This window comes from Octopus bimaculoides, chromosome 2 (assembly GCF_001194135.2).
Source record: "Octopus bimaculoides isolate UCB-OBI-ISO-001 chromosome 2, ASM119413v2, whole genome shotgun sequence".
Lineage (NCBI taxonomy): Eukaryota > Metazoa > Mollusca > Cephalopoda > Octopoda > Octopodidae > Octopus > Octopus bimaculoides.
Genome location: NC_068982.1, coordinates 65,488,557 through 65,508,713, shown reverse-complemented (window position 1 = coordinate 65,508,713; position 20,157 = coordinate 65,488,557). Strand labels below are relative to the sequence as shown.

At 35.3% G+C, this 20,157-nt stretch overlaps 2 protein-coding genes across 8 annotated transcripts in view; one reads left to right on the top strand and one right to left on the bottom strand.

Annotated features, from left to right (window-relative positions):
• Positions 1 to 12,688, bottom strand: part of LOC106868682 (1-acyl-sn-glycerol-3-phosphate acyltransferase delta) — a 120,616-nt gene extending 107,928 nt beyond the window's left edge. For 3 of the 5 annotated variants that reach the window (XM_052977747.1, XM_052977728.1, XM_014914063.2), the window contains exon 1: positions 9,591 to 9,686. The gene's annotated coding sequence lies outside the window, so the exon portion shown is untranslated. Of the gene's footprint in view, positions 1 to 9,590; positions 9,687 to 11,658; positions 11,683 to 12,666 lie in introns of those variants that run through there. The other 2 variants (XM_052977738.1, XM_052977741.1) reach the window with 2 other exon arrangements.
• LOC106868681 (tyrosine--tRNA ligase, cytoplasmic) overlaps positions 11,384 to 20,157 on the top strand; it is a 79,480-nt gene continuing 70,706 nt past the window's right edge. The window contains exons 1-3 of one of the 3 annotated variants that reach the window (XM_052977711.1): positions 11,384 to 11,603; positions 12,695 to 12,740; positions 15,181 to 15,293. The gene's annotated coding sequence lies outside the window, so the exon portion shown is untranslated. The remainder of the gene's footprint in view (positions 11,604 to 12,694; positions 12,741 to 15,180; positions 15,294 to 20,157) is intronic. The other 2 variants (XM_014914062.2, XM_014914061.2) reach the window with 2 other exon arrangements.

Genomic DNA, 20,157 nt, shown 5'->3' with positions numbered 1-20,157 from the left:
ATCCACTCACAAGGCTTTGGTCAGCCCGAGGCTATAGTAGAAGACACTCTATAAAGTACAGAGTTGAATTTTGTGTAGCCACCTGTTGGCAACTTTTCTCCCCCACCCATTTTGTAGTGGGTATTACTCATTTTTCTGTGCTCTTTTCACAGCTATACCCCATTCGAAATTTGCATTAGTTTTTGTATGAAAAAACAATAGGAAGGGAGTAGGGCTTGTTTGTAGTTTGTAGAGAAAACATTGAACGTGACTGAAAAAAAACAAAAAAACATGGTCTTTCCCCACCAACTAAAAGACATGAAAACAATCAAAGAAGACAAATAAGTACCGGGGATGAAGGAAAGAAGAGAGAGCTAACACTCGATCCTTCTAGAACTCCCAGAATGAAAACCTAAACACCTGAAAGACTTTCCCTCTATTCATTACTAAATGTCTTTCCCTCTTCTTCGTTGTTAAAAGTAAAGAAACTAGAAAAGATCGACCATATTTCAGTCTAATTGTCATTTTAAATGACTGAGGCTTTCCTTTCTCTGTCTCTATCAGTTCACTCCTTTTCTCTACAGTTAAGAGAGTGAAGGTGTGAGGCTCAGTGGCTAGGGATATTCAGCCACTGATCATAAGGTCATGAGTACGATTTCCGGTGGCGTGCTGTGTTCTGGAGCATGGCTACAGCCTAATGACCAAATTGAATAAAAGAATAATATCAATATGATACAAAACCATCATTAACACTTTTGTTTTAATATTTCTACTGAGATGTAGTGCTCTCAATTCAATTAACTTTGAAAATAATTAAGAATTTAGTAAAATAACTTTGTAATTATTAAGCTGATGTGTGGAACATAAATTAACATGAAATTTTGATAGGTTTTAATTTAGATCACTTTAAAATAACATTTGTAACTAGAAGCAGGGGCAGTCTCAGGCAGACTGGTATCAAAAAAGGTTAATACCTGAAGCAATATAATAATAATGATAAAAAGAGTTGTTGAACTGTTTCACACTTGAATAATTGATTAATATACCAGATGCCTACAAGCAAAAATAGTATAGCTAGTCATGTCATCCTTCCAGTGTTGTCAAACTGGTATGTATGTGTACAGTTGCTGAGTGGTAGCCTAGAGATGGGAAAAGGCCACTCAGTAGAGCTTCACGATGATAGGAAGATGGCTTATTAAAAACAAATTTGGGCCATGATAGATAAGAATAATGCAATCAAGAAAGAATCAGAAGCAGCAGTGTATAACAACAACAATCAATAGTCTGGCCAATACAGATGCGATATATCAATCATCTTAATATTCAATTTGCCAGGCTTGCATGGATCAAACAGAATTTGTTGAGGCAGATTCTCTATAGTTGGATGCCCCGCCTGTTGCCAACCATCACCTGTTTCCAAGTGACTAAACATGTGGAAGATTGAAAACAAATAAAACTGTTTGTATGATGGTGACATTCATTTAAAACTATCACATGATGTCAAGAAAAGGAAGCACAAACACACACACACACACACTCAAGCTTTTTTCAGCTTCTATCTATCAGCTCCATTCACAAGGTTTTGGTCAGCCCAGGTCTATATTAAAAGATACTTACCCAAGGTACTGCACAGCAGAACTGAATGCAAACCACAAGATTGGGATGCAAACACCTTAAACATACAGGTATATAGTATATAAAGTTATATACATAAAGTACAAATTAATGCTGTTATTCATTTACCTTCAGCCAGTTATTTTTATTCCTTAACTTAATTCCCATGTGAATGCCTTCACAGGTTTTCCTTTAAAGCAACTCCCTATTAATAAGATTTTTCTAACATAGATTCTTTTGTTACTTACTTCCCACCCTATATTTTATCAAAACAAAGGAATCTCTATGTGGATGTTTAACTTGATAGAAATAACTGCCAAATCTCTTCCAGATCACATCTTTAGTGTCATAAGAGCAATCTACATCATAACAAAATAATAGAATCGAAGGATACTGGCGATGTTCTACATCCACAAATAATAATACAAAATACAAAAAGAAGAATAGAAAAATGAACATATTAGGACATAAGTCCAGACATGGTTATGTAGAAGTTTGCTTTGTAGGCATATGGCTTTGTGTTCAATCCCACTGTTTGGTACTTTGTGCAAATGTCTTCTACTATAGGCCAGGCCAATCAATACCTTGTGAGTCAAGTTGGTAGATGGAAGTTGTATGTTTGTCTGTGTTTGTCTCTCCCTGCATGACAATCAATGTTTGTCTATGTCTCCTTAACTTAGTTGTTCAGCAAAAAGACCAATAGAATAAGTACCAGACATTAAAACATGTACTGGGGTCAATTTGTCCAACTAAACCACTTTCAAAGGTTTAGTTGGACAAATTAGATGATACCACAAGTTAGATGACTCTACAGGTTATTAAACACTTGTCATTTTTTATTTTATTTTACTTGCTTCAGTCATTATTTATTTTATTTTACTTGTTTCAGCCATGCTGGGGCACTGCCTTGAAGAATTTTTAGTTGAATGAAACAACTTTATTTTATTTTATTTTTTCTAAACCTAGTACACATTCTATTGTCCCTTTTTACCAAACTTCTAAGTTACGAGGACAACACACACGTACATGAAGGGCTTCTTTCAGTTTCTATCTTCCAAATCTACTCACAAGGCTTTGGTCTACCTGAAGCTATGGTAGAAGACACTTGCCCAACATTCCACAGTGGGACTGAACCCAGAACCATGTGGTTTGGAAGCAAGCTTCTTACCAAACAGCCATGCCTTTTTTTTTAATTATTTTACTTGTTTCAGTCATTAGATTGTGGCCATGCTGGGGCACCAACTTGAAGAATTTTAGTCAAACTAATCAACTCCAGTACTTATTTTCTTTTTAACCCTGGTATTTATTCTATTAGTCTTTTTTGCTGAACTACTAAGTTACAGGGATGTAAATACAGACACAAAGACACACACACACATATATATATGTGAGGGCTTCTTTCAGTTTCCATCAACCAAATCTACTCATCTACTCACAAGGCTTTGTTTGGCCCAAAGATATTGCAAAAGACACTTGCCCAAGGTGCCACACTGTGGGAGTATACCTGGAACCATGTGGTTGGGAAGCAAACGTCTTAACACACAGCCACACCTGTGTCTTCTTTATTTCTTTTGTTTTTATTTGTTTTGGTGTTTTTATTTTCCCCTTGCTCATCATCATCAATCCCTAGACATTACTGCCTCAAGCTCTAGGAGTGACAGGACTGTTTACCCAATTTCCGCGACACATAGGTGACCAAGATCTCAACATTCCCACTGAATGGGACAGCAGTCCATCGCAGGGTCACCTGATTTACAGGTGAGTGGAATGGAGCAATGTGAAATTAAGTGTTTTTGCTCAAGAGCACAACATATTACCCAGTTCAGGAATTGAAACCATGAGCTTGCAATTGTGAGTGCAACACCCTAACAACGAGGCCACACAACTTCACTCTCTTGCTCAAACTACCACAAAATCCTCTGAAGACATTTCTTTCCGAACAAATCTAATTTTTACTCCATTTAGTTTTTCATGGTTCTCTAGCATTTCATGATGCTACATTGGGAGACAAGAGATCTCAGTTGAAGATAAACAATTTTATTTTTATGCTTTACTCTTTTACTTGTTTCAGTCATTTAACTGCGGCCATGCTGGAGCACCACCTTTGTAGTCGAGAAATTCGACCCCAGGACTTATTCTTTGTAAGCCTAATACTTATTCTATCGGTCTCTTTTTGCCGAACCGCTAAGTTACGGGGACGTAAACACACCAGCATCGGTTGTCAAGCGATGGTGGGGGGACAAACACAGACACACAAACACACATACCTATATATATACAACGGGCTTCTTTCAGTTTCCGTCTACCAAATCCACTCAGAAGGCTTTGGTCGGCCCAAGGCTATAGTAGAAGACACTTGCCCAAGGTGCCACGCAGTGGGACTGAACCCGGAACCATGTGGTTGGTAAGCAAGCTACTCACCACATAGCCACTCCTGCGCCTATACATTTTTTTTTATTGACAAACTCAAAACTCTATAGCTGTAAGAAATCAGTAATCAACTCATAAATACACTAATAGTTGTTAAGTAATGGGTTAGAGACAGAAGTGAAAATATAACTCATTGGGATATTATATTTTAGTCAAGTCCTGTATATAAAAAAAAAAAAAAACTACAGCTGAAGTTGAACTAGGCACTGGCATGTGTGGCTCAGAGGCTCTCTTTGCAACCATATGGTTCTGAGTTCCATCTTACTTTGTAGCACTTTTGGTAAGTGACTCTTCCTACCAGGATTATGATGCTAGTCCTTTACATGTACTTCTCCATCAAGACCGACTGAAACATTCATCAATTCCACAATGCTGCTGTAGGAATTATTACATGGTTGTTTAACCTGCTAAAAATAGCAGTCAGATCTCCCTCTCTAAATTACACTGTTATCTTGGGGGAAAAAAGGACACATTGGATGTGATCCTGGATCCATTCTATCTCAGAAAAAAAAAAGCATGGGAGTCAGAAAAAAAAAAGCATGGACAAATTATTTTGAATTAAATGACTTGGCTACAGATAAAGCAATGCTTGTGAGCCCCAAAATACTTGACTCAACTACCCATATAAGAATGTAAGAGAAATCACATTGACAGTAACTGATAATAGTAAAGTCATACACTTATGCAGAACATGAGTCAATACTGAACTTTAAATTTAAAATAAAATACTTTGCACTCTATTCAAAGTTTTGTACCTTATGAACAACAAAGATAACAATAAGGCATTCCTTGTTAAACATACCAAGTTATATGACCATGCTATCAATATTTTCAAGTACAGGGCAACAGCAGAGGAGGGAAAGTCGAGAGAAAGAGAGCAATAGTTATTATACATGTAATAAATGCAGATTTGAGAATAAATGATATTTATGAGAGTAGCTTAACTACTGAAAACTAACTTCAAATAAAGTTTGCATGTTCATTTGCTGCACACGTACAAAGCCTTAGAATTATAAGAATGGGGTGGTGGGAACTGAGATTGTGTAATAGTTGGGGCTTAAAAAAGTGATACAGAGGGTTGTGTAAGGGCCATCTAATATGAGGTGGAAGAGGCTGAGGTAAAGCTAACAGGAAGGGAGCAATAGACTGGGGTGGAGAGGAATCCTGAGAGAATCCCTGAAGAAAAGGGAGGTGGTGTAGAAGTTTGTGGGGCTAGATCAGGGGGGCAAAAAATGAGGTGTTGAGGAGGCTGAAAGCTGTGACAAAGAGATAAGTTCTATTCTTTGTGGCTCTTTTTTTTTTTTTCTTTTTTGCTTTTCTGTTTCAACTTATGTACTATGCTTGTACTCTTGACTATGATTGCCAGCCTTCATTACTTGACTTATTGCTGCTTTCTATCTCCTCTTTTACCCTTTTCTCACAAGTTGTAGTGCACTGCATTCAATAATCTCATTATTTATTAAGGTGAAAAGATGGCAGAAGCATGATTGTGTCAGCATTTCTTCTAGCTCTTTACATTCTGAGTTCAAATCCTCTGAGATCAACTTTACCTTTCACCTTTTCAGGGTTGATGAAATAAAATACCAGTCAAGTACTGGGATTGATGTAAGTGACTAGTGCCCTTCCCTCAAAATTGGTGGCTTTGTGCCAAAATTAGAGAGAATTATTATTATTATTATAGTAGACAGCAGACTGGTATCATTAGCACATCAGACAAAATGTTTAGTAGCATTTCATCTGGCTCTTTATGTTCTGAGTTCAAATCCTGCTGAGGGTTAACTTTGTCTTTCATCCTTTCAGAGTTGATAAAATAAGTACCAGTTGAATAGTGGGTTCAATGTAATCAACTTCACTCTCCCCTCAGAATTTTTGGCCCTGTGCCAAAATTAGAATTATTATTATTATTATTATTATTATTATTATTAAGGTGGTGAGCTGGTAGAATCGTTAGCATGCCAAGTGAAATGCTTAATGGCATTTTGTCTGCTGCTATGTTCTGAATTCAAATTCCAGCGAGGTCAACTTTGCCTTTCATCCTTTCAGGGGTCGATAAAATAAGTACCAGCAGAGTACTGGGGTAGATGCAGTCGACCTACCCACTCATCTGAAATTGCTAGCCTTGTGCCAAAATTTGAAATTATTATTATTATTATTATTATTATTATTATTAAAACCGATCTAACACAGCTCTGTATAACAGACAATTTCAAAACTAACACTTTACCTCTCATAAAATACACATTAGACCTCTGTCTGATCAAATGGTCCAAGTTTAAAACTTTATTGACTGGTTGGCTAAACAATGACAATCCCATCTTGATTATGATGCAAAGATAAAATGCATGATTTCATTAAAAACAAAAGTAAATTTTATAGCAGGAGATTTGATGGTTTGGTTTATTACTTATTGATGAGAGACCTTTCAGGTCACAACTGCTCTGTATACAAACATCCACTGAAAAATTGGAGCAGCTGTCATTATTTGACAACATTAGAAGAAAAAGTATTCAAATTGCTTACACAAATATGTCATCTGCATAAAAAAATGATAGCTAAATTAATGTTAATATATTGAATGTAGGAAGCATTAAGAATTTAATGAGAAAGACTTATGCTGTGAGGATAACATGATATGACTAATATCATTTTACTCATTTCAACAAGTCCAGACAGGATTTGCTCCATTAGACTTCATCTAGAAAGCACAGCCTTCAATATAGTTCCCAAAGTAAAGACAGAAACCTTTAAAAAAATGTACAATATGGTACATAGGTTGGGGTGAAAATTGTCATAATGAACAAATCAATGAGGTTAAATACTCAAAGATGTCATCTGCATAAAAACAACAATAGTTAAGTTATACACCTGAGCCATCTCCATGGTCAGACATGTTTTCACAGAAGATTGGAAATGAAGAAGAAAGCTTTGGAACTGATCCCAAACAACATGGTTTGGAAGCAAACTTCTTAACCACACAAACATACTGAAAACAGTAATGACTATATGTATTTATCATAATAATCTTCCTTTACTATTTCCTCAGTACCTAAACAGGATTCTAGTTGACTATGTTATTGATTATAGCAAAGAAAGAGAGGGAGAAAAGAGGAGAGACAGGGGGCAGGAACTGATGAGGTGTCTCAATGGAGGTGCTAAACCTACTGGAAATAGCAAGTAAATCTCCCTCTAATTACAGTATACTGACTTTAAAATTAAAAAGAAATATTAAATTGAATAATGTAGACTTGAGGCAAACTAACATCAACAATCTTAAAAAATATCATTTAAAAAGGATGTTTTAAGAGTTTATAAAATGTTAAATGAATCTACAACTCATAAATTTAGTGGTTAGAGCTAGTTTTAAAGCAGTAATCAGTTGATAGAAATCTCCCTATGAACAATTCCCTTAAGGTCTCTAACATCAGTAACTTTACTAAAACACCTAATAACAAATCCCATTGGATAAGGCAAATTATATTATTAAACATTCATTTATCCTCTGAATATTTTATTCTTCTGGTCTGATATAATAAACTCGAGCCATGAACGAGATTCAAACTAACTTCTTAACCTTCAATTAACACTTGTCAAAATTTGCACAGAATATAAAAAAGGAAAAAATTTGGAATTCTTAGAGGCTGTTCAGTATCTTCCAAGTAATGTTGACAAAAAGAATAGAGAATTCATTCAAAATAAGTCTTTACGTAACGCTATTATTGTGCAGAAATGTTCGTTTCTCTGAATACCAAGGAAGACTGAATCAACAGGTAGATAAGCATCAACACCCTTATAAAATATTTTTTTAAATGCCACATAACTCAAATCCATGTATGTGTACAGAAATAGGTGCATATATCGCCATCGTTATACAACTGCTTTCCGTTCTGGAATAAGTTAGGTCCTACCTACTCCCTGCACACTTAGTTTTGATATCCACTCTGGCCCCATGGCATCTAGTACAAATAAAAGACAAAATAACAACCATGTTGTGCATGACTTTATTTTTGACAAGGTTTTCGCAGCTAGATGCCCTTCCTATCAACAACTACTTTATTGTGATACACACGTATATAAATTCACACATGCTCTTGCGTGCGCGAACACACATATACATACACACACACATGTGTAAGAAGAAAAAAATAAAGAAATTTTTTGGCACTTGACTACAAGTGGATAATTATGAGTAAATTATGTAGAAAAATAGGATTAAGGAAATCTAAAGTATTAAAGAGGATTAGCTACTATATTAAACGGATTATAAACAACAAAAACAAAAAGATAAATAAAATAGATTTCAGAAATAGGATTAGAATTAACTAGATAAAATTGAATATAAACAAAGAGATTATCCACAAGATTAATTGGTATGAAAATAATGACAAACAGTTGAGAGTAATAAGTAAAATTAAACCAGTCTAGGGACTTGTTATGAAAACGTAAAACAAAGATTAAGCCGAATCGAGTGCAAGTAGGTTTACATTACGAAACTTAACCATTAATTAGATATCCACAGGTAGACGTGGTAGTCAAAGTTAATTTGGAAGTGGTAAAGTCAGATCTAAGACTATTGAATGTTACAGATAAAAGGAATTAGATCTGAGCTTCATCAACAACATTACGAAATTTTTTCGAGTAGCAAGGTAGTGGTGAAGAGAAAGCATTTCGCAGTGAGCCGGCAGAACCGTTAGCGTATAGGACAAAATGCTTCGCAACGTTCTGAGTTCAAATTCCACCGAGGTCGACTTTGCGTTTCATCCTACCGGAGTCGATAAAATGGTAAGTACCAGATGAGTCCTAGGGGTCGATATAATCGACTAATCCCCTCCCCGCAAATTTCAGGCTTTGTGCCTACGGTAGAAAGGATTATTAGAGTCGTTAGCACGCCGGATTAAAATGCTTAGCAGCATTTCGTCCGTCTTTACGTTTTGATTTCAAATTCCGGCGAGGTCGACTTTGTCTGTCATCCTTTAGGGGTCGATGAACTAATTACCAGTTGTGCACTAGGGTCGATGTAATCAACTAACATCCACCCCAGAAAATTTGGTAATTTTTCAGATTAACACCCGCACGATTACCTAACCCTAATCCTAACTCTAACCCTAACCCCAACCTTAAAACCCTAACACCCTAGTGGAAATCGTGCGGGTGTTAATCTGAATAATTACCGAAAATTTCAGGCCTTGTGCCTATATTAGAAAGGATTACTACGACTATTATTATAATTGTTATCAGGTGACGGGAGGGCGGTGAGCCGTCAGAATCGTTAGCACGCCGGCCAAAATGTTCAACGGTATTTCGTCTGTCTTTATGTTCTGAGTTCAAATTCCGCCGAGGTCGACTTTGCCTTTTACTCTTTCAGGATCGATAAAATAAATACCAGTCGAGCACTGGATCGATGCAATCGACTTATCCCCGCCCCCAAAATTTCTGGCGTTGTGCAAAAATGCGAACCCACCTTTATTCGATGGCGAGCTGGCAGAACCGTTAGCGCGTAAAACAAAATGCTTAGCGGTACTTCTTCTGACCTTACATTCTTAGTTCAAATTCTGACGAGGTTGACTTACCTTTCATCCATTAAGAGCCGATAAGATATGTACCAGTTGAGCACTGGGGATTGATGTAAATCGACTAGGCACCCCCCTCCTCCGAAAGTTTCACGCCTATAATAAAAGGATTATTATTATGTATTAATTTCATCTTTGTATATCTAAATACGTCAAATATTTATATCTACACTACATTTTAATCGATTTGATTTCCAATCATTATCAGATGTATTACTCAGGTGTCATGTTCGTGGTACAAAACTAGATTCGAAATTAAGATATTTCGGTTCGAATCCAGTTTGGTAACACAGACACCTTCAACAATAAAACAGTTGGAAACTGAACAGATCGAAACAATACGGATAAAGATGTTAAAATACGTTTTTCTCAAAAGACGAGGATAATATTTCTGTATTTCTATCATTGTATTGTGGATGTACTGGGGTACTGCTGTCAAAGATTCAGTTTGTCACGTTGATCCCACTATTCATTTCATCAATCTCTATTTGTCGAAACAGTAAAGTATGGAATATACGTAAATTAGTTTTAAGACAGGCATGAACACAGATAGAATACATCACACACACATGGCGAGCTGATACACAGGTTCCGTCCACCAAATTCTACTCACAAGGTATTGGGTAACTTGAATATGTAGTAAAAGATACTTGCCTAAGGTGACATGCAGTACGATCGAACTTGAAACCAGGTGGTTGCGAAGCATTAAACATAAAGCCATACTAGCGCTTAGTACGGAAGATAATAAAATTCTATAGTTTTAGACTTTTATTCAGTCCTGATTTAAGGTTTAATGTGTCCCTGACATGTTACAAAGGCATAGGTACACTGGGCAGTTGCCCGAAGACCCTATGAGTCTAGTGACCCAATGCTAATCTATGTGTATTATGGATATGTATGCAGGGCTCCCAGTGCGCGGCTTTGCCTGGGAGCCAATAATGTTCAGATTGTTCTGCTTCTATTGAAAAATTGATATCTTCTAAATCAATATCATACCATCCACCCCGCTTTTTTTTTTCATGAAATGGTTATTTTAAAATTCAAGTTGACTCTAGTAGAAGATGTCGTTTCTTTACAGTATTTGAAGTTGCTTCATTTTCATTATAGCACATACAAAAAGCGGCGAGCTGGCAGAATCGTTAACACACCGAACACCATGCTTAGCGGCATTCTTCTGGGTTTACGTTCTGAGTTCAAATCCGCGAGGTCGACTTTGTGTTTCATTCTTTTGGAATCGATAAAATACGTATCAGTTGAGCACTGGGGTCGATGTAATCGACTAGCCCTGTCCACCCACACCACCAAATTTCAGGCCTTGTGCCTATAGTAAAATGGATTATTAAACATAAAAAAAAAACCTTTAAAATTTCTAAAAAACATTAAAACTAAGAATTTGAAAACTTTTTGGATTTTCGTCTGAATATTGTCATTTCTGATTAATCCTATCGATTGGTATCGATTTTAATTGATATTCTCCTCTCCCTCTTTACTGGATGTTACCAAAGACTACCACAGACTAAATTTCGACAGATTCTTCAATCCGATCAACTGTTTTAAAACAAAGCTAAATGATAAAATTGAATGTCAATTTTCAAAGTAAAAATATATTGAATTATATATTTGGTGTATCAGAATACATCGATATTTTCCAATAAATCAAGATAGTCACACAGCATACGTGTTTGTGTATATCAATGTGTTTCTATATATTTGAGTGTTCATGAGTGCGTGCGTGCGTGTTTGTGCGCGCGTGCGCGTCTATATTTCAAGAGATCTGGAAGTAAAGGTAAATTGCATTGGTGATAGGTAATAATGGCTACCCTAATGGCTGATAGTTCAAAGCGTTTTTTTACACTTCATTAAGCAAGAAATCAGGAGAGAAGGAATCAAAATAAAAATTGAACAAATAGCAAGGGAAAATATAGACATATTTAATCACCAGCAGAAGACGAAGAAAAAAGTGAATAATTGCAACAGTTAAAAGATGGACGTAGTTGAAGAATGAAATATGAGGTAAGCAGTAGACATATCGCTAAAGCAATTTAATCAATTAAAACGTATACTTCACCATGAAATGGCTCTTGCATGAGACAGTTAATGATAGGAAAACGGATTATTTGCAAATTATCAACTTGTGCCTTAATAAACTGCTTTCAGTAATAATAATAGCATGGTTATGAAAATAGGCGTGGCCCATTCCAGGCATTCTTCGCTTTAAAGATCGTTGCTACCACTTGTCACAACAGTTTCGGAATAATTTTAACATTTATTAATATTTATAAGAGAAAGAACGACAAAGAAAGAGATAAATATATGAGGAACAAAGAGGAAGAGGCAGATAAGAACAGAGAAATAAAGAGGGATACAGGGAGAGAGGAAAGAACAAACAAATAGATAGAGGGATAGAGAGTGAGAGAGATAGGGAGAGAGCGCTGCAGTAGCACACCTTTCTTAGCAAAGTGCATGCACATCTATAAAGCTTGACTGAAATATGTCTGTTCCTCCTGACAGACACCACATTATGTGTTTATCCCTCAATGCGTAGCAAAAAAAAAAAAAAAAAAAGATTCGTCTGAATCTAGCAACGGTTGCTGTTTAAAGCAGGTATTGAATTAAAAAGAAATAAATGCAATAAATACGGACAGTGGAGCCGAACATTCCATTCATATACGGGAGAGATTAAATACCTACGCAGAGATTAGATGAAAATTTCAAAAATCACGGGGGTGGCGAAATGAGGATATATTTTTCTATATTTTCCTTAATTATATGTATGTGGGTATGAGAGAGAAGTTGTAATATTTATAGAAAATATAAAACTACTTAGAAAAGGTGAGCCTAAAATTGTATTTAATTTTAAGAAATTCAATTAGTAAAACCAATAAACGGATAGTGCACTCGTCTACTCCTGGGAGCCAAGTGCAAAAAAAAAAAAAGAACAGAACTAACTGGAGTCGTCTCAAATATTTAAAAGGGACAAAATAAACTATAATCCTCCCCCACCACCACTCTTTTTCCTCCCTCTTACTCGGAGTGCTTTCGGAATTAGCATGTGGTAAAAGCATCGAAGACTTACTTTAAAGACGTTTGTTTTCTTTTAACAGAAAGTGACAGGAGCTTCGTACGTGAGAAGAAAATGGTGCACTGCAGGTGAGCAAGAGAAACCGTAAAAATATCACACACACACATACGTTCAACTCCACTGACTGGATTTTATACTCTATATTTTTCTAAAATAAACAGAGAGAATGAACTCAAAGCATATTCTTGTAGGTGTGCTTTATATAGTTCTTTTATCAAAAACCTGTTTTATGTAGATCCTCCAATAACATTTTTCTTTATAGGGTTGTAAATAAAGTCCAAGAAATTTAGATAGATAGATAGATAGATAGACAGTTCGATAGATAGATAGATAGATAGACAGTTCGATAGATAGATAGATAGATAGATATTTGTTTGATCAATCAAACATCACTTATATCAAATAAATAAAACTATATTTGCCTTTCGTTTCGAAATTTGGTAGCTGTTTGTGTAGTATTTTCATGTAGAATCTTCGTTGAGAATGTTGGAAAGAAGCTTCTGATAAATCCTTCGACGGTAAAAGCACTAATTTTTCTTAAGACATCGCGTCGAGGAGGTAAAAAAAAAAAGAACCTCTCGGAAGCGAGCTGTTCGTTCTTCGCTGAAAATGCCGATGAATATGAAAGTGCCAAATCAATGATTGCCAAAACAAACACACACACACATTAAGAAAAGAGAGAGAGAAGGAAATATGCTTTTCAGTGTTGGCCCATCCTTAATGTAGTTGGGCAGAACTATTCAACAGCTTACATACTTCTCTCTTCAGCACCGAAGCCAACTACCAACACACACGAGCCAATGAGGGAACATCTATGTGGTCGTTCGACCTTCTAGAAATAGTAGCGAAAATCTCTCAGAACTACTATCGTTCAATGAAAAGAGGAAAGGAAAAGACATTGTAGTGTGAGATAAACTGGAGAAACTGGACGGTCACGGCTAGAATACTTTTAATTATAATTTTGCTTGATGAAAGCTAAACGATTATTACTGACAAGTTGAGGCTTCGTTTCAAACTGCTATATTTTCACAAACCTTTAAACACGCGTAAAACCATTCGCTTACTCTGACAATTTTACCATTAAAGCGCAACTGTCTTATGTCATTTGTATTTACCTTTATTAATTAGAAGAATAATAAAATAGATAATTAAAATATGCAAAATACCCAGGTACTACTAGATTTTTAATTAAACTGGATCTTGGCCCTTTCAAAATAGTTCAAAGACTGCGTTTAAGATACGTGTACATGTTGAACAACAACAATGAAATACATAACCGTTGATTTGGCGGGTATGGAAGGGATGCGTCATTGTTTCTTTGTAGGTATGATTTGGCGGGGAGGGGAGAACTACATCATTGTTTCTTATATATACGTAGGTATGATTTGGCGGGTAATAGAAGAAATCGGTTATTGTTTCTTATAGGTATGTTGTTGGATATGTTAACGAAGAAATAAGAGAAGCTTGTTCCGTAATGTCATTAGCGCCGCTGAGTTCCCAGCTGGATATTGAAACCCGGTCGCAGGTTCCACTGACAACATCATATAACAGCGGTCACGGAATAGATGAAACAAATGTGCGTTTATGGTGGATTTATCGATAAACGTACCTGTCCATAACACGTAATAACATGACACGCGCATGTTATTTCAGAAAATGTGTAAGCTTTTGACAAGTTTTTAAGAAAATAGATATTTTACACTTGAATCTGAGAGAAGATAATTGTAATTGCTCTTGTGAGGAAAGGAGACAAAAATTAAAGAAAATATCAATTTTCAGTCATTTATTTATTCCCTTTTTTTTTTAAATTCAATTTCCCGTACACTGTGTGTCTTGCGATAATCTAGATATATGTACAAAATGCATGAGGGTGTATATACAAATAGGATTATGTATGCGCGTGTATATTCATTCATTCATTCATTCATTTACTTTGTTTTTGTTTTTAATAAAACCGCTTTTTGTTTCAGTTAATAGTGAATTTTTAATTTCAATTTATTATTAATTTGATATATTCCTGTTTAATTTATGCATAATATAGTCCCCATATTTGTTAACATCTTGATATATTGACAGGTCTCTAATTCGTTAACAATATTGATTACTTATGACAAGACGACGCGACTCACTGAAATTTTGGAGACAAAATGAGGTTGCGTAACGTCCATCCTTTTCTCAACGGTATTAACAATGTATTGACGTCTTACATAAGCACAAGGTCTCATATATTAGGTAACAGGGGGAAAGAAGATTGAGACATTTACGCTTTCTGCAAAGTGACCTGCTTGGTTTATATCTTTATGTAGATTTAAAACATGACATTTTCAAAATTAAACAAATGTCGACGGCATTCATGCCTTTCCATCGGCAAGGCATGTATTAACTTTGTTAACTTTTAATTTGTTGAATAAAAAGAATTACCCGAAATGTTTGCTACAAATGTTTTAAGAAATGCTATTATTACACCATAGCTTCTTTTCCCTACAATATCATTTTTTTTTCCTGTAGAGCTTTGGTATTGTAAAATGCAGTGATTTTAAGTGGCAACCGAAACTGACTCGAGAAATGCTGTTGCACCGAACCATTACCATATTGATCTTGCTATATCTTAACTAAATCATGTATGTTCATGTTTTCTTTTTCCCCTTTTCTTTTTTAGCTCTGATGAGTAAGGCATTTTAATCGTTGTCTATACACTTTTGCATTCATAGTATAACCAGGACTTTTTATTCTCTCCATCTTTCTGAGCCGGTCGGGTGTCATTAGAGAGAAATTTGGCTGCCGTTTCTAAAAGCTCGATCGCCCGTGTAAAGCGAAGATAACGGACCTTTTTAATATGAATGGGGAATTGCAAGTGCATGACAACCCGTTGCATAGCTGTTATGCAAATGGATAACAACACGTCAATATCGAGAAAAATAATGAATCTTTAATTTTGCAAACCCATAGCTATGCAACTTATACTTAACTACTGATATAGTTTTCAGTTTTATATATATATATATTCTTTTTTTATTTTGTTTGTTTCCATACAGGTTTTTACAGACTTTGTCAGTAAGCAACTTTAAAATTAGCATGCGGAATAAAATTCCCCTCCTCTTGCGTAGAGACTCGCGCATGTGTGTGTGTGTGTGTGGGCGTAGGTGGGTGTCCTCCACATGCGCGATTCAAATCAGCAACCTAAAGTTCAGTCACTTTCTGTTGTGTTATTCTACTCTATTAAATCTCTCAATAAACGCGTATGTTTTACATCTAAGAATGATATCTTACACAACAGAGTTGACCATCCGTTGGTGAAAATTTTTCGTCATGAATCAAACATTGACTACTACTACATAAATGTATGAAATAACTATCATTTAATGTAGAGGTTTGGTCGAACAAATGGGATAAATAGAACTCAGTATATACTTTTATCTTATTTTTAATCGGTATCTCAGCCCTTGGACCACTTTATAATTTCTGCCTATTAGAATTAATTAAAATATTATTTTGTGTATGAAGGTGGGTTTGTATAGTAAATTGTATGTAAAAGCATGTCATGACACGTGGTAGGTACACATACATGCTTGTGATTGCAGAGCCATACGTTAATATCGTTAGTAAGGCCAGTACTTTGAATACAGATGCTTCCGAGAACACTTGTTGAAATAGTGTGTTGGTGATTACTAAGTTTTGCTTCTTGCACTTAGGAGCATTATGCTATTTCAATTATTCTTTCCTGTGCCCTCTTTTTTTCCAATTGTACTATTCCAGAGCTTCAAATTTTTGCCAATAATATGATAATAATTTGCTCGTATGATAGTTTTTCCCTTCCAAAAAAAGATGTATCCACTATCACATTGATTCAGCTGTCCTTTAATAGTTAAGTATCATAATAATGTCAATACCGAAATGTACCGATTCCCTAGAACTGAGGCCTTAGTGTCATTGTGGTCTTGTGAAGTATTCAAATATTTCAAAATCCAAATTTTGTTAAGTATTGTTTATTTTGCACGTAAAAATGTGATCCCTCTGAATACAGAGATTCAGTTCATGAAACTGAGACAGGTTATATTTAAGATCTCTTTTCTAGCTTTTTCCCAGTGCAGTGTGGACAGAACAGACCCTAATAAGGGTTGTTTTGATGCATCTGCTGGAAGACACTTCTGTCTAGCAACCATTGTACAACTACTGTCTATGCTTTTTCATGACTAGCAGTTCCCAAATGTCACAATACTGATCCTGTTGTCACGAGACAATCATTGGTGGACTTTGAGAGAGAGAGAGAGAGAGTGGGGTCTGGGACATGTTTATGCATTTTTCTTTTCTTGAGTATAGAAGCAATCTTGACTGAGATACTTTTGGCCCTAGAATAGTGAAAGACAATTCAAGGTAGCAAACTGTTGCAACCATCATTCACCATCACAGCCACAGAAAGTATGTGATCAACTTTACTTCTTTTGCTGGACTTTGGCCTTCACAGTGTTCTGGGCGTGGGAGGTAAGTAAAGTTGTAACACTTGCTCAGATTTCCACCTTGAGTCTTCATAAGGAAAAGGTTACTTAATATCTTTTTCACTGGTTGACTCCAAGTAAGGCATTTCAAAGCAATATCGACAGCAGAAATGTTGCCAACGGAAAATCAACTCTGTATTTCTCACAGACTCAGCAAAAGCAAGGCAACTTCAACAGTGCTTCGATTAAGATATCCTTTATAAACCTAGAACATTGCAACACTGATGAAAACACAATGTACTCTAAAGGCAGGCATTTCTACAACTTCATGGCTTCATGGCAAGAAAACTTTAAGACTGGTTTGCAAGAACAATATTCGTTTCACAGAGCCAATTACCACTTCCTTTTAAAATCCATCCCTCATTCTCAATATTGTTCCTTCCCTCTTTATTTTTCATTGATAACCCCTTTCTGTGCCTCCAGTTATCTTTCCCTCCCCAATGAAGTACATTTTAGGAGTGCTATATCTCATCTTTAACACTCTCATCTGCTATCATTCTTTGCCATCAGTACTCCCTCCTTGTTCTCCACACACTATAGCCACCTCTACATTCCTCTGACATCCATCTTTGTCACTGTACATTCTCTCTCTCCCCTCCCCCCTCTCTCTCTTCACACGTCACCTCCCTATTTTTAGATCTATATACAGGTTTGTTACACTAATTAAACTGACCATATTCAACCCAAATATTCTACCTGTTTTATATTCAAACTTGCCAGATTCTGCTTTTCGCACCTACTCTGTAATATTCTAAGAAATAAACCATCACATCTTCAAAATCACAAAGCTACAAGATAATACATAATCAGCTTTAAAAAATATGAATAAATAAGTGTTACATTGACTAAGTAACCTGAATGCTAAAGTGTGTTAATTTTAAGAATGATAAAGTCAGATTAATATAAAGCTGTTTGTGTTTAGCAATAAACTGTGTTATATAAGGGACTACTTTTTGGTTATTATTTGTGTTAGGGGAAATAGGGTTGGTGGTAGTGGATTGGTAAAGTCATAAAATGGTTAAGAAACACTGGTCTACAACATACTTGATATACAAAGAACAATTGTTATAGTAGTAGTTTGGTACAAAAACTTGATATATAAACAGTAAAATGCACTGCTTACATAATATACTTAAAATAGAAGTGACAGCAGGAGTAGCAGTTTTAAAGAGATATTCTATAACCATGATACTACTATATTATTGTTGGTCTTAGAAAGGAGTTCACAAATGTACTGTGCCAAATATTTATTTTAGATTGTTGTGGAAGTTCTATTTCTACCATCTGGAATAGGTGCTGCTTTCATTGAAAGAAAAAAGATGGCCCTCTAAACTGAAGAGAATATCACATCGAATCATTTTGATAATATCTATAGGTGAATAAAAGAATACAATCTCTTCACATGAAGAATATCAGTATTTTGTGTTAGACCCAGAGGGAGAACAGAAAATGAAATGTTTACACTTGATAGGATATACAAAAAATCTTGAGAACAAGCATTTGTCACATCTATTTTCAAATGTCAAACATTAGATGCACAACAAGTTGCTGAAACAACAATATACTAGCTGCTTTGTAATTACCCTCATTAAGTTTCCAGTCTATTTAGTGTATGCCTTTGCTTTCTTTTTTTTTCCTTTGTGTTTTTTTTCTGGTATCAACAAATGAATTACCATAGTTGATGGCATATAGGATGCACTTTTTTTAAAAAAAACACATCTGAACAAAATCACATTTGATCCTTTATGCTTTAATACACTAAAAACTTTTTTCCTCAACATGCGCTGCTGAAACTGGAATACATCTGATATGCCCATGCGTTTATTTTACCCATGCATCTTTTATGCTATCAAAGAGTATCTTCTTCAACATTACTGGCTTTTGGATGCCTTCAGTGGTACACTCCCCATTGCAAGCATTCAGTCTAGGTCCCCAGACTGAAGATAATTTTCCTCATCCCTCTCTCCTTCCAGTTTCAGAGACACTGAGAAAGATCATCAGCACTAGCCTTCCTCGTCTGACCAAATCATCTAAAAAAAAATTTACTCCTACTCCCACAAGCAAATGCAAAATATAATAATCTACTTGTTGAACACTACATAGTAAATTTCCAATGGATCAAGTCTACAACCTGGGCTTAATTCTTGGGCAGAACCATTTCACTTAACTTATTCAAATAATGGGATTCATTTAAAAAGAAAATTATAAACTTTGTCTCTATAAATTCAACTTAGAAAGAAAGAGCCACTACCATGTTGCCTTGTTCTTGTACTACATAACAAAAAATTCCTTCAGTATTATCCCAATCACCTAATAGATTATGGAACATTAGTATAGAGTTTAGTAAACAAACCATTGTCAGTCAGAAAGAAGATATTCTTTTTTTAATTATTTATTTATTGTATCTTTTTTGCTAATTTCTAGAGTAGTACTTAGTGTGTTGTATGTAAAATATACTTAAATCTTGTCTTTATTTAAAAAGACAAAGAACTAAAAGTTCATCTGTTGACATTAGAAAAGAGCCATACCTATCTTAGTTAATGCAAAGAATCTATTGTTAACTATAAAAATATCTGTTTCAAGTAAGACGAATGAATAATTAAATTATCAGTTGTTAATGATGACAATAACAAATGATACAATGGTATTTTCGTTATAACAATTAGCAAGAAATTAAATATTAAAGATAGCAAGAAAAGTAATATTTTGATCGAGATTGCAATAATTATAATACTCTAATTAATTATTTATCAATTCTTAGAAGGAAATGACACATTTTCCCTCTTTTTTATTATTATTTCTGATTAGGCTGTGTGGTTGAGAAGTTTACTTCTCAACCCCATGCTTTCAGGTTCAATCCCACTGTATAGCATCTTGAGCAAGTATCTTTAATGATAACTTCAGAGTAACAAAAGCCTTGTGAATTGATTTGGTACATGGAAACTGAATCTCTCTCTCTCTCTCTCTCTCTCTCTCTCTCTCTCTCTCT